The sequence below is a fragment of the Sus scrofa genome, chromosome 6 (genome assembly GCF_000003025.6).
Source record: "Sus scrofa isolate TJ Tabasco breed Duroc chromosome 6, Sscrofa11.1, whole genome shotgun sequence".
Classification (NCBI taxonomy): Eukaryota; Metazoa; Chordata; class Mammalia; order Artiodactyla; family Suidae; genus Sus; species Sus scrofa.
The window spans coordinates 170240943-170254476 of record NC_010448.4 but is presented as its reverse complement, the minus strand read 5'-3'; positions in this window follow the sequence as shown (position 1 = coordinate 170254476).

Here is a 13534-nt window from a genome sequence, read left to right as displayed (position 1 = left end):
TGTTGGGAAAGAGAATGTTGGACTAGTTCAGTGATTCTGTCCTGGAGCCCTAGAACCCTAGGGAATGCTCAAGATAGAAATGGGTAATTTTAGTCCTTCCAAATGCATAATAGGAAATTGTGCATTTGCTTGGGATGAGGCCGTATGTACTGACAGGCCAGGTATATTTCTTTGGGGCTGGAACTCCATCGAGCTCAAGAAACAGGGAAGCAGAGTTCTCCCTGCTTGGGGTGCTCCCAGCTTGGGGTGCTGCTGTGGTGCAAGTGAGATCCCTGGCCCAGGAACCTCCCCAAGCCAAGGGTGCAGCCAAAGAGGAGGAGGATGAAAAAAAAGAAAGAAAAAATAATGAACTTTTGTTTTTTTAAAAAAAAGCTGTTAATAGGGTCCAGTCTGCAGGAGGGCTGACCCAGGTTAGAGCATATCCAGTTGAACTTTTGGCCAAATGACAAGCCTCTCTTGTTAGTTTCCTCTTTGATGAAATGGGGGTGATAGCAGTACCCCCAACTCAGAGGCTGGGGGTGCTCCGAGGCAGAGGGTGGCAATTAAATATGCTGGCACACGTAAAGCATTTGCCCGCCCTGAGTAAGTGGTCATTGCTGCCACTATGAATTCAGGGCAGAGAATGAGAACACCTCTTGCTAATCAGAGACTCTGAGTAGAGCTATAGACACTGATTAATCAATAGTAGGAAATGAATGAAGTATTAATTATTAATTATTTTAGAGCAGCTTTGGGGAAAACCACACCTTTCAAAACATGGGGCCCCTGAAGAGAGGTCAGGAGTGTCCATGGAGGGACAGAGACTGAGCCCCTCTGTGGAAGCCCCTTTGGTCGGGGGTCTGCTCAGAGCCTAAGCCCTCCCTCCTGTGGCCCTCGGCGCATTTGTTGTGTTTGGAATCCCTTTCTTTCCTCTCCCCTGTCTGTTAACAAGTCCCATGACACCTCCTCCAGGAAGCCTCCCTTGGCCCTTGTTCATCTGCGCTGGGGCCCTTCTGCATCACCCTGGACTCCCTCCTTTGAGGTCACCCACTCACCGTGCACGACTTTCTTAGACCAGAGCTTCTCACCCTTGACGGTGCACCGAAAGCAGCGTGTTTGGAGGGGGCCCTGAGAATCTGCATTTCTCCCATGTTCACAGTAGTTGCTGATGCCGCTGGCCCCGGGGCCCCCCTTGGAGACCCTCTGGCTTAGACCATATACTCTCAGACGCGACGTTCACTCCCCACTGCCTCTCCAGCAGCACTTCCGTCTCCGTCATCACTGCATAGAAAAGACAACCAAATAAGATGCAATGCAAAAGATTCCCCAAGGTGCTCTGTGCCGACAGCCAGACAGCAGTGGGGACCCAGCCGGAAGTGTGACTGGGCCCTGAGGGCTTGGAGCCGCAGGGCCCACAAGGTGGCCGGGAAGACGGGAGGCCCATGTCCTAGGTCACAGCGCCCTCTGGTGCCAACAGCTCAGCTCTGCACCTGGAGCTGTGCGGGGCGAGCCTTTACTGTCAGTCAGATGTGGGCCTCTTCCAAGCAGCTTTCCCGGACTCTCCTGGACAGAAGCGATCGCCTGTATCGCCCTGAGCGTGGACCTCTACAGAGACGTCACACCGCCTGGAAGCCAGGTCCGTGCAGTCTGGGTCCTCCTTGAGACCATGAACAATGTGGGCTCCCGACTCAGCTGTGGTATCTTGATAAACGCTCATGGGCTCTAAAGAGCTCCTTTCCTACCTCAAAATATACATCCTGTTAAAGCAGTGATGAATGAAACTGAAAGAAAATTAAGCAGAGATGGAAATTAATGGAGGGCTCTATTTTCGGCAGTGTGCTTAAGGAAATTCTCACTGATGAGGTGATATTGGAGCAAAAACCTAGGTAAAGTGAAGCCCTGGACCAGGCATGTATCTGGGATGCACATGCTTTTGTGATGGTGTGCAAAGGCCCTGTGGTCAGAGCAGGCTTCGCATAGTCTGGGAAGACAGAAGGCCGGTGTCTGAAGTCAAGGACTCCAGACGCAGAGTCTGAGATGAGAATTCATGTGCAGGCATTTCATTACGTTCTCCCTCAGGGGTGGGGGTGGGAGGTACCCAACAAGCGCACAGGACTAGCAGGGCAGGGAAGAGGAGGCCCAGCAAAAATTTGACTTCAGGCAGAATCCTGCTCGGCCTGATCCCACAGGGAGCTCCAGTGCATGGCTATGCCTTACAGGTTGTCCCAACCGAAGGCAACTGAGACCCTCGTACTCCCGTCAGGCCCGGCTTAGGGTCTCCCCAAGGAGACGCAAATGCTCAAACAGTTCATGTAGGCGAAGTGGGCTTCAGCAGCCTGAAGGCAGCCCGGCCACCCAAAGGAGCTACGGGCACTGGGTGCTGGAAGCGAAAGCCTCGCAAAGCCGAGGCCACGTGCACAGCGACGGAGAAGGGGATCCGAGGGGCTCTGGGAGGAACAGAGCATTGCCTGTTACAACCAGTAAGACTGAAGAACGGAAGTCAAGGGGAGGAAATGTGAGATGATATTTGGGCGTCAGCTGAGGCCAGACTGGGGAAAACAATATCCGATTTTGCCCAAGGAGGCAAGACACCAAGCCAAAAACCACATTTCCCAGCCTGCCTTGCAACCGGGGTGGCCAGTTCTTTTTAAAAACATTTTTAGGGCTGCACCCATGGCACATGGAGGTTCCCAGGCTTGGGGTCTAATCAGAGCTGTAGCCACCAGCCTCCACCTCAGCCACAGCCACGCCAGATCCGAGCTGCGTCTGCGACCTACACCACGGCCCACGGCCACGCCAGATCCTTAACCCACTGAGTGGGGCCAGGGGTCAAACCCAAGTCCTCATGGATCCTAGTCGGGTTCGTTCCCACTGAGCCACAGCAGGAACCCCTGGGGCGGCCAGTTCTAGACACCGAGACGCAAGCAGAAAGTGCTAGAGGCCTCTGAGAAAGCACCGATTTCCTGATGGAGACGCCACTTCTCCCTCCTTGCTGCTGCCTTCTTCTTGCCTGGAACGTGAGTCTGAGGCTGGAGCCAAAGCAGCCATCTGACAATCTTGAGGCCACACGGAGGCACCTGTGAGAATAACAGCTTCGTGCTGCGGACGGTGGCGCCCAGAGGCATCACCTCTGCCTACACCTGACTGCAAAGCGCAGGGAGAGATTGGATCTTCGGTGCGTGTCGTTGCAAGGCAAGAGACAAAGTCCTTTTATAAGCGGTTGCAATACCTTCAGGCAGAGCTCAAGACACTGGCTGCAAACTAATAGCCTGCACTTCACGGCCCAAGTGAGATGCCTCGCCTGTTCGCAGGATCACTTGTCTACCCGCCCCCATGAAAACCAGCCGCACTAGGTTTGGGGCCAAAGAAGTAAATACAGAGGTCATTTCCAAACCGCCACACAGACGCACTGAAAACACCTCAGATGACACAGAACCAAAGCTGATCTAGAAGGCCTAAAAAGTTTGCACTGCAGCGTGACACATCATTGCGATGTGACGCGTCTGCAGGCCTCAGGAGGCACAGCCAGAAGCAGCAGCAGAAGTTCCAGAACCCAGCGAGGGGGAGCAGTCCGGGGTAGCCAAGCACCTTGAACCAAGATGCGGGACAGCCCTCCTGGGGTGGCGGCAACAGCGCCATGTCCAGGCTTTACTCCGTGCGCTCCGCACATCCTGAGATTTCAGCAGCACATTCTCCCACGCACAGAAAGTTATCATGCGCACATGCTTCCTCGAAGATCTGACTTCCACTATCACATGGTCAAAATGGGGAATTAAACTCCAGGCTGTCAGCCTTGCGTGTTTTCAGCCTCATGGGAAGAAATAGGACAATAAAACTGCTTTCTGCTGTTTCGTACTTTGGCCGACTCTCCAAAGAAGAGTTTTGCCAAGAGTTTATGAGCTTAAAAAATAATAAAAATGAAACATTAAAAACTGCAAACCCATCTCACTGTGCAAATTTCTTTTGAAGGGTACTAACTAGCTTTGAAATCTGGCTGAATTGTCATTTTTGAGTCTCCAAATGAACTTGACCAAAAATTATAAGACTCATATTTCAGAGTTCCCGTCATGGCTCAGTGGTCACGAACCCAACTAGTATCCATGAGGATGTGGGTTCGATCCCTGGCCTAGCTCTGTGGGTTAAGGATCCAGCGTTGCCATGAGCTGAGATGTAGGTCACAGACATGGCTTGGATCTGGTGTTGCTGTGGCTGTGGTGTAGGCTGGCGGATGCAGCTCTGATTTGACCCCTCGCCTGGGAACCTCAGTATTCTGCAGGTGCAGCCCTAAAAAAAAAAAGAAAAAAGAGTGGTCATGAGTTAACATATTTGCGTGGTCACGAGTTAACACGGCAGGCTTGGGGTGTTCAAACTGGCACGCTGCAAAGGTCTTTGGGACTAGCCCATGACCAACTCCTGAAAGATGATCTCTGAATCTTTGGGGTTTTGTATCTGATCTACCTGACGAGCCCATTTTTGTAAGCCTGAGATCTCAGACCTTGCTGCTGCATCCCTTCGACCTCTGGGGCCCAAGACTGAGCAGCTAAGGTCCTCCATGTGGGTAGAACATCCTAAACAACTGGCCCCTGATGAAAAAGCCTGGACGCCAAGGCCAGAGGAGCTTCTGTGGCTAAAAAGTGGCCTCTGTCCCCCAGCACCAATTAAGTCTTGGACACAGAGCTTCGGGCGAAGCAGAAAGAGCAGTTTTACTGCTTTGCCAGGCAAAGGAGGCCACAGCAGGCGAATGGCTCAAAACTGTGTCCTGCCGTGAGAGGGGACAGCAAGGGGTTTAACGGGCTTAGCTTGGAAGACAGGGTTATTGATTAAAGTGTCTTTTTTATTCTCTCTCCCTAGATCATCGAGAGTCATCGGGTCCAGCATCCGTTGGTCCAGTGATGGCTGCTGGTTGTCTTCGGGGTCATTGTTCCTTGACCTTCTCTCTGGAAAGAGATGCTTACAGGGAAGGGGTGTCAGGGAGCATTTCAATTACAGAAGAAAACCCTCGGTGCAATAAAACTCCAAAAGGTAAACAAACGCGAGTCCAAAAAGCAATTAAGCAGGAAGACATCATTTGTGAAAAGCCGGTCAGAGTAAGTCCCTGGGCCAAGGCAGGGTGCAACGGCCCGGGACTGTTTTAACTCGTTTTTAGCTGGAGCCGTGTTTCCTAATCAGTGAGTCATCCTGAGACGGAGGGAGGTGTGGGAGGCTAAAGGAAAAGCCTCTGACTTCAAAACCCAGAGACGTAGGGTCTGGCACACAGTGGCACTTCCCGGGCTTGTCAGCACTTGCCGGGTTCTCACCCGTCGCCCCCCGGGAGAGACGGATGCTCTCTGCGTGACGCCGCCGGAGGGAGGCCCGGAGAAGCTGTATCTACTTCCTCCTGGACGTCCTCGCCCGAGCGTCTTTTCCTTCAACTGATTTTCTTTTTCATCTTTTTAGGACCCACAGCATGTGGAGCTTCTCAGGCTAGGGGTCAAATCAGACCTTTGGCTGTAGGCCTACATCACAGCCACAGCAACGCCAGATCCGAGCTGCGTCTGCCACCTACACCACAGCTCCTGGCAATGCTGGAGCCTTAACCCACTGAGCGTAGCCAGGGATTGAACCTGTGTCCTCATGGATACTAGTCGGGTTCATTGAGCCACGACGGGAACTCCCACCTTCAACCGATTTTTATTTGTACCCTTTCCCCGTCATAAACGCTAAGCATGAATATACCAGGGTTTCTGAGTTCTATGAGTCCTTCTAGCAAATCAGTGAGCCTGAGGGTCGTCTCGGGACCTCCACACATTATTAATAAGTGCTAACAACATTTATGGATTCAAAGGAAAAATGTACTTTGTGGAGTTCCCGTCGTGGCGCAGAGGCAACGGATCCGACTCGGACCCATGAGGTGTCAGGTTTGATCCCTGGCCTCCCTCAGTGGGTTCAGGATCTGGCACTGCCGTGAGCCGTGGGGTAGGTCGCAGATGCAGCTTGGATCTGGTGTTGCTGTGGCTGTGACATAGGCTGGCAGCTGTAGCTCCGATTAGACCCCTAGCCTGGGAATCTCCTTAGGCTGCAGGTGCGCCCCTAAAAAGCAAAAAAAAAAAAAAAAAAAAAAGTGCTTCGGAGAAGTGACATTACCAGGGAACTAGTTTGGAATTATTATTTGACTCCTAAAGAAAAATGGTTCAGACTAATAGCACCATGTCTGTGTACACTGTAAGAAAATTTTATCGTAATTTTAAAGTATTTAACTTGAACAAAGAACTATTGTATTCTAAAGCCCTTCATATCGTTATGAGAAATTTCAGCATCCTTTGTCAATGAAAGAAAAAGCTGAGCTGTTAGATTCAGAGAACAATTTGCATCATTAAGAGGAAAATACAAAGGCTCTTAACTCTATTAAGAACAAGAAAGGCGTTTCTGACAAGTGAGGGGGAATTGATAGATTTTGCTACCCTTCCCAGCCTCTCTCTGTGGATGTGTCTTGTGTCTTGCCATTGGTGGTGATCATGAACCTGGAGAGACCATAACTGGAAGAACTTACTCAGGAATTTGGGGGCCGTTTCAAACGTAGAATCTAGTACACAATATTCGTGGAAGCAAGCGGATTTCTTATTTTGAAAAAGTTCTTTGGAAGTTTTATTCTAATTCAATAGTTTACTATTTCCTAAATACTTTGTATTTTATTTCTTTTCATAATTACGTGCTACCCAGGAAATGTAATTAGTATTTTCACGCATTCCTACACAGATATTCCCAAATCTTGTGTCACACAAATACTGCCATTTTCTTCATGTCACGTTATGTGAAAAGCATTGGGGAGCACTGAGCTAAAAGAGTTTGCTGTAAAAAGATTCAAAATAGTGGCTTAAAAATACAGAATTATATTCATACCGGTTCGATCCCCAACCAGCACAGTGCATCAAGGATCTGCTGTTGCTGCAGCTGCAGCTCTGATCTGATCCCTGGCCTGGGAAATCCATAAGCTGTGGGGAGGCCAAAAAAGAAAAATAAATAAAAATAAAATGATAGACTTGACAAAAACTTCTGCTGTAGAACCTGGGAACCACCCTCCATGTCCTGTGACAAACCATGATGGAAAAGAACATGGAACAGAATATGTGTCTATCTGTACAACTGAATCGTTTTGCTGTTCGGTAGAAATTAACCACACGGCAAATCAACTATACGCCAATAAAACGAATTTTAAAAAATGTTCAGCATTGGAGTTCTCATCGCGGCTCAGCGGTAACAAACCCCACCAGTATCCACGAGGATGTGGGTTCGATCCCTGGCCTCTCTCATCTCCTGGTGTTGCCACGAGCTGTGGCATAGGTTGCAGATGAGGCTTGGATCCCGTGGCTGTGGCTGGGGCTGGGGTGTAGGCCAGCAGGTGAACCTCCAATTCGACTGCTAGCCTGGGAACCACCATATGCCGTGGGCGTGGCCCTAAAAAGCCGTGTGTGTGTGTGTGTGTGTGTGTGTGTGTGTGTGTGTGTGTGTGTACACATATAAATTGTATCTCCCCCCAGGTAAAAATCCAAACATAAGGCTTCTGGGGGATGGTTGCTTAGCTCCCACCCAAACACATTCTCTCCAGCAAGAAGTCAAAAGAAATCATCCCCTGTCTAGCATTGCACGTTTCTTTGTTGTGTTCAGCGTGGACGTGGACAGTTAGTTACTCCTCCACCCACCCTACCTGCAGGCCAGGGAGCATCTCTGATCAGAAGCAGCTGTCCTGGAGTCAGACACTCTGCCGCTTACAAGCTGGGGATTTGGGCAGATAGTTAAGCCTGCTAAGCCTCAGTTTTTTCATCCATAAAATGGATCGGAGAAGAGTCCCCTGCCTTCAAAGGTCTGCAGTGAGAATTAAAACGAGGGCTGCAGGTAAAGCCGGCAGAACTGTGCCCGGCCTCCAGCGTGTGCTGGTGGAGCTCGAGGTCTCTCTGCATCCCTGGCGTCTAGCACGGAGCCTGGCACAGGCGGGCTGCACGGCGCTGGGTGAGGCGAGCTGAACTGAACTGCGCTCGTGGGAAGGACGTTAATTCTCCAGCACGTCAGGCTGCCCTGTGCGCCCTGCAAGCTCAGGCAGCCGCAGAAAGTCCCAGGCGAAGCTTTTCAGGCCCTGACCCCTGGAAGGCGGGTAGTGTGCCCTGGAGGGCTAAGGGGATGACAGCAGCTTCTACACTGGGTGATGCCGTTTTTAGATGTGTTTTGGGAGACAGTTGAGGGCTGGGTAGACCACGCATGTTGTCTGGGATGGAGAAGGAGGCGGAATATTAATTACCAGAAGTGAGCGGTGACACGTCGAAAACAGAGATCATCCCCTCGGCCTTCGACGGCAGCCAGGCTGTGGGACATCTGGTTCCAACCGCATCTGTTCTCCGCTCTTTGCCACCAGGGAGCGAACTCACCTGGGTGACAGTCATCCCACCAGAGATGGCATCTCCTAGCCCTCCCTGGGGCCACCCTGTGGCCTTCTCGCTCGGTTCTGACCAGTGCGACGTGAAGGGGGTGGGGGGCAGCTTCCTCCTCGTGTGCTTAAAAGGAAAAAGCGTTTTTCCTTCCCTTCCCTGCGGGGATGTGAATACGGACACGGCCGGAACCCAGCCTTGCTCCTGAAATCGCGGCTGCCTCTGTACGCCGATGCCAAACAGAAACTCGGAAGAAAAAGTTGGAGGAAACAGAAAAAGCAGTTTCATCGCCAGGCACAGAGCGGGTCGTGAGGCGTCTCACCGCGTCTGAGGAGCTGGGCTGATCAGCTCATGGACCTTTTCCTGATGGGCAGGAGGTGGGGTCACTGGGCGTCATCAGCCTCCTGGTTCCAGCTGGTCTGGGGTCTCGGCTGCTGGTGGGCAGCACCCAGTCGACGCCTTGCCCCTGGCGGGGGCTTCGGCACCTGCGAAACAGCTTCAAGGACACGGCTCAGAACGTGGTCTATCGTCTTTGAAGAAGTGACGTCCTTGCCTCTGTCGAATGGCTGAATTACGATCACTGTTTGCTTTTTTCGCTGCACTTTTTCACTTCTCTGATTAGACGGGTTCTTTGACTCAAGTTTTTCTATAGCTAAAAGGCCGGCGGAGGGCATGAGCGGGGTCCCCTCGGGGGAGGCCTCCCGGGGTCCTGCTCGGCTCCGGCCTTGACCAGGCGGATGAGGACAACACCCTGCAGGAAAAAAGGCAGCGCGGCACGACGGAGGGACCCTGGGTCCCCGGGTGGCCGGCCTGTCAGCCAGGACCCCTCACCCTTAGGCTGGTACGTAAGCCAGAGGTGAATGTTTCTCTCAGCTGAGCCACTGCATTTCGGGGTCTGGGTCACGGAGGCTTAGCTTGCTGTCGGCGGGGTGGGCGGGGGGCTGGCTGGGCTTTGATAAGTCAAGCTCACACCCTGGACCCACGGGAGCGGAGAGAGCAACCAGAAGTCTCCACACACTGGCTGAGAGGGAGGCCTCTAAAGGACGCAGGTGTCCACCCTGGAGAAGTGAGTTATGCCAGAGAGAGGGAGGGTGTGGGGCAACGTGCAGCCCGAGACCAGCTCGGGGAGGAGAGGGCAAGAGAGGCAGGCTGGGCCCGCACGGAAGAAAGCAGGTCTGCGCAGGTGAAAGGGTCTCTTCTGCCTGGAGGAAAGGCCTCGGTGGGGCCGGCAGAGGGGGTGACGGAGGGGTCGCTGCAGCCCCCCCCGCCCCACGGTGAGCAGTGACGAGGCTTTGCTTAGCTTTGGACCACGAGTGGCTGTGGGTGTGGGAGCTGCCAACCGGAATGGAAGCTCAGGGCGTGACAGAAAAGTGAAAGGCGAAGAAGAGTTCCCGCCGTGGCACAGCGGAAATGCACCTGAATGGCATCCAGGAGGACGCAGGTCCCGTCCCGGCCTTGCTCCGTGGGGCAAAGATCCGGCGTTGCCGAGAGCTGTGGTGCAGGTCGCAGACTCGGCTCGGATCCCGCGTTGCTGTGGCTGCGGTGGAGGCCGGCAGCTGCAGCTCCGATTCGACCCCTGGCCTGGGAACCTCCATGTGCCGAGGATGCAGCCCCAGAAATAGAAAAGAAAAGAAAGAGCGCCAAAGAGCAGAGCCGCACCTTGGAGGGATTTGACATTTAAAGTGGCAATTACAAGCGGAAAAGCAAGTGAGGTTTTAGCGGGGAAAGGCATTCAGCTCAGAGCTGCCACGGCATCAGCACCGACGGACGGTCTTTCTCTCACCCCGCGTCCTGGGCATGAGCAGCCGGGTCAGGTGTGGTGCTCCTGGCAACAGTGTCGGGCCTCCTTCCAGCTTCTTGTTCCCTGAGCTCGAGGCATCCAAGTTTTCCTTTCCACTTGGCTGAGCTGGAACCCCATTTCCTGGACCGCCTTGCCCTGCAGAGCTCTGTGCCAGAGGAGAGCCCACACAGGGCCCGGTGTGGGCACGAAGAGGTGCAAGCGAAGTGGTGCCACTGAAGGGAGGTCAAGGTGACAGGTGCACAAGCGCTTGCTGGGGTCCGACCTGTTCTCGGCTCTACATTCAGCCCCTTTCCCCAAACGTCCCCAGTGGCCCCGGCACACCACCAGAGGCTTGAGCCTCCTGATGGGCAGCTGCCAGAAGCTGCAGCCTTGCTCTGGCCCCCTTCCCAGCGGCCGGACTCGCTGGGCGTCTCTGTCTCCCAGCAAGCTGCACGTGGTCCACCTCTGATCATTTTGGAGGAGGCTTTGTTACGGACTCCTCTGACCCCCTTCTCCCCACTCCAGATGGCCACTGCCTCAGCTCCTCCTACACTTGCGAGAGGTCTAATTCCTGCAATAACCCCATTGCCTGCTCTGTAAATGGATTCAGTTCTTGGTTTCCCTACTTCTGGCTGGAGTTTTGTCTTCGTTAAGTTTGCTCAGTTTTTATTCAATCATTCGTCTCATTTCTTCCTTCCAAAATGTTTACTCCTGCCACCTCCTGTTCTCCCCGCCTATATGTGGATTTATGGTGTGGCTCTATTTTTTTCCCAGCTCTGCCTGTGGAGTGCAGAAGTTTCCGGGCCAGGGAGCAAACCGGCGCCACGGCAGTGAAAACACCAGATCCTCGACCTGCTGAACCACCAGGGAACTTCTGATTTATGTATTTCATTTTATTTAAAAATTTTTTTTGTTTTTTGTCTTTTTAGGGCTACATCCAAGCCATATGGATGTTCCCAGGCAAGGGGCTAGGGAATAAGAGCTGCAGTAACTGACCTACACCACAGCCACAGCCACGCCAGATCCAAGCCGCATCCGCGAACGATGCTGCAGTTTGCGGCAACACCAGATCCTTAACCCACGGAGCAAGGCCAGGGATAGACCCCGCAACCTCATGGTTCCTAGTTGGATTCATTAACCACTGAGCCACGATGGGAACTCCAGCAGTTTCTTAAATAAAGGAGCTCCTCCTGCCTCTGACTCAGCAAGTGAAACGCCCGCCCTCCCTTTCCCACCCAGCCTTTCCTCCCCACCTGCCCCCCTCCCCCATCCTCCAGCCTGGCCTTCCTCGTGTGTTGGCACCTGCCCATCCTCTGAGACACTGCCCTGGAAAGCTTTTTTTGGTCACCTGGCTGGATTAGGTGCCCCTCCTGGGCTTTCAGACACCTCCCTACTTTCCCCCAACCCTTTCCCACCCAGCCTTCCTCCCCACCTGCCCCCTCCCCCATCCTCCAGCCTGGCCTTCCTCGTGTGTTGGCACCTGCCCATCCTCTGAGACACTGCCCTGGAAAGCTTTTTTTGGTCACCTGGCTGGATTAGGTGCCCCTCCTGGGGCTTTCAGACACCTCCCTACTTTCCCCACAACTCTGTTGTGACCTCGGTATTGTAGGCTTTGTACCCCTGGTGCCTGGGACAGCGACCAGCACATGGGAGATGCCGATAAATGCTCTGTAAAAAAAGAACGACGCAGACGCCCACTCGGCCAACGCTTTGGCTTCGCATAAGGAGAATCCGGAGAAGATGACATGTTTACCTAAAATGGAAGAGGACTCAGAACAGGAGAGGGAGAGGGAGGCAGGTACAATTTAATTAATTAATGTATTTATTTATTATTTAATGGCCACACCTGCAGCATATGGAAGTTCCCAGGCCAGGGATGGAATCAGAGTTGCAGCTGAGGCCTACACCACAGGCACAGCAACACTGGATCCAAGCTCATCTGCGACCCACACCGAAGCTTGCAGCAAGGCTGAATCCTTAACCCACTGAGTGGGGCTAGGAATCGAACTGCATTCTCACAGAGACAACACTGGGCCCCTAACCTGTGGCACCACCATGGGAACTCCCGGCAGGTACAACTGTAACGGGCCAAACATTGCAGTTCCCGTCGTGGCACAGTGGAAACGACTAGGAACCATGAGGTTTCAGGTTCAATCCCTGATCTCGCTCAGGGGGTGAAGGATCCAGCATGGCTGGATTGGACCCCTCGCCTGGGAACCTCCATATGCTGCTGGTGCAGCCCTAAAAAGCAAAAATAAAAACATAAATAAATAAATGAAGGAGCCAAATACTGTGGATCTTAAGATTCTTAAAAAACAAAGAGCTTTAAGAGATGACCATATTATTCCCAATTTAGCTTTAAAAAGAGCCCTGAGAAAACTAATCTGTGGTGGTGGAAGGCAGGGCAGTGGTTATGCTTAGGGGCGTGGTAACTGGAAGGGAACCGGGGGTTTTCTGGGGTGCGGGAATGTTGTGTTTCTCGGTCTGAGTGCTAGTTACACGGGTGCGGTCAGATACGTCAAACCGATCCCACTGTGCACTTAGGATTTTTATACTTTTTGGGGTAAGTCATACTTCAAAGAGAAGTTTATACCATGTCAGTGAATTTTTTAAAACAAACAAAAAACCAGCCCCAAACGTCTTTCTCCTGAATGGCATCACCCACTGCCACATCATTCTTGTCCATCTTGCCGGCTCCTTAACCCACAAACAGGGTGTCTCTCCCCGACTCCTTGAGCTCGGCAGAGGTAAATATATGCTGGATGCAGGTATTTTAAAAGCTTGAGTCACGCATAAAACTCTCCTCGGGCGCGGCAGGACCAAGTGCCAATTACGGAAACCTGAGCGATGCTGGGCCTTCTGGACGAGCAGTCTCCGTTGTGCCGCAGGTTTAAAAGACGCCGTTCAGGTGACCCTGGCACTGATGGTGGGAGGGAGGAGAGCCATTCTCGGAGACAGAAATAGATCTTAGGTCTGAGATACGGATGTCTGGAGCCTGGCCCCGGAATCGAAATTATAGCTATTGAGTTCCAGACACATATGTGGCTCCACGGTGTACTTCCCGGATGCAAATCTCTCTAAATCTCGCCATGGCCAGCTGTCCAATGCTCTGTGTCATGAGGTTGGGTCGCTCAACTCTGCGGCCGCAGGGAGAATGCCGGACGCCCAGCGGGGGCCTGGAGAGTGTGAGTGTGCCGACCCCTTCGCGACCCTCGACTCCGAGTTGCCCTCGGCGGGACCGTTGCCTAGGACACACTCGAGACCCTTGGACGGCTGAGCGGGGCCGACACGGCGGAAAGGACTGCTTTCATGGCGTCTTCCTACCCACTGAAATACAGCCGTTTTCCTTGCAAGAACGCGCATTTGCCGTGGTGGG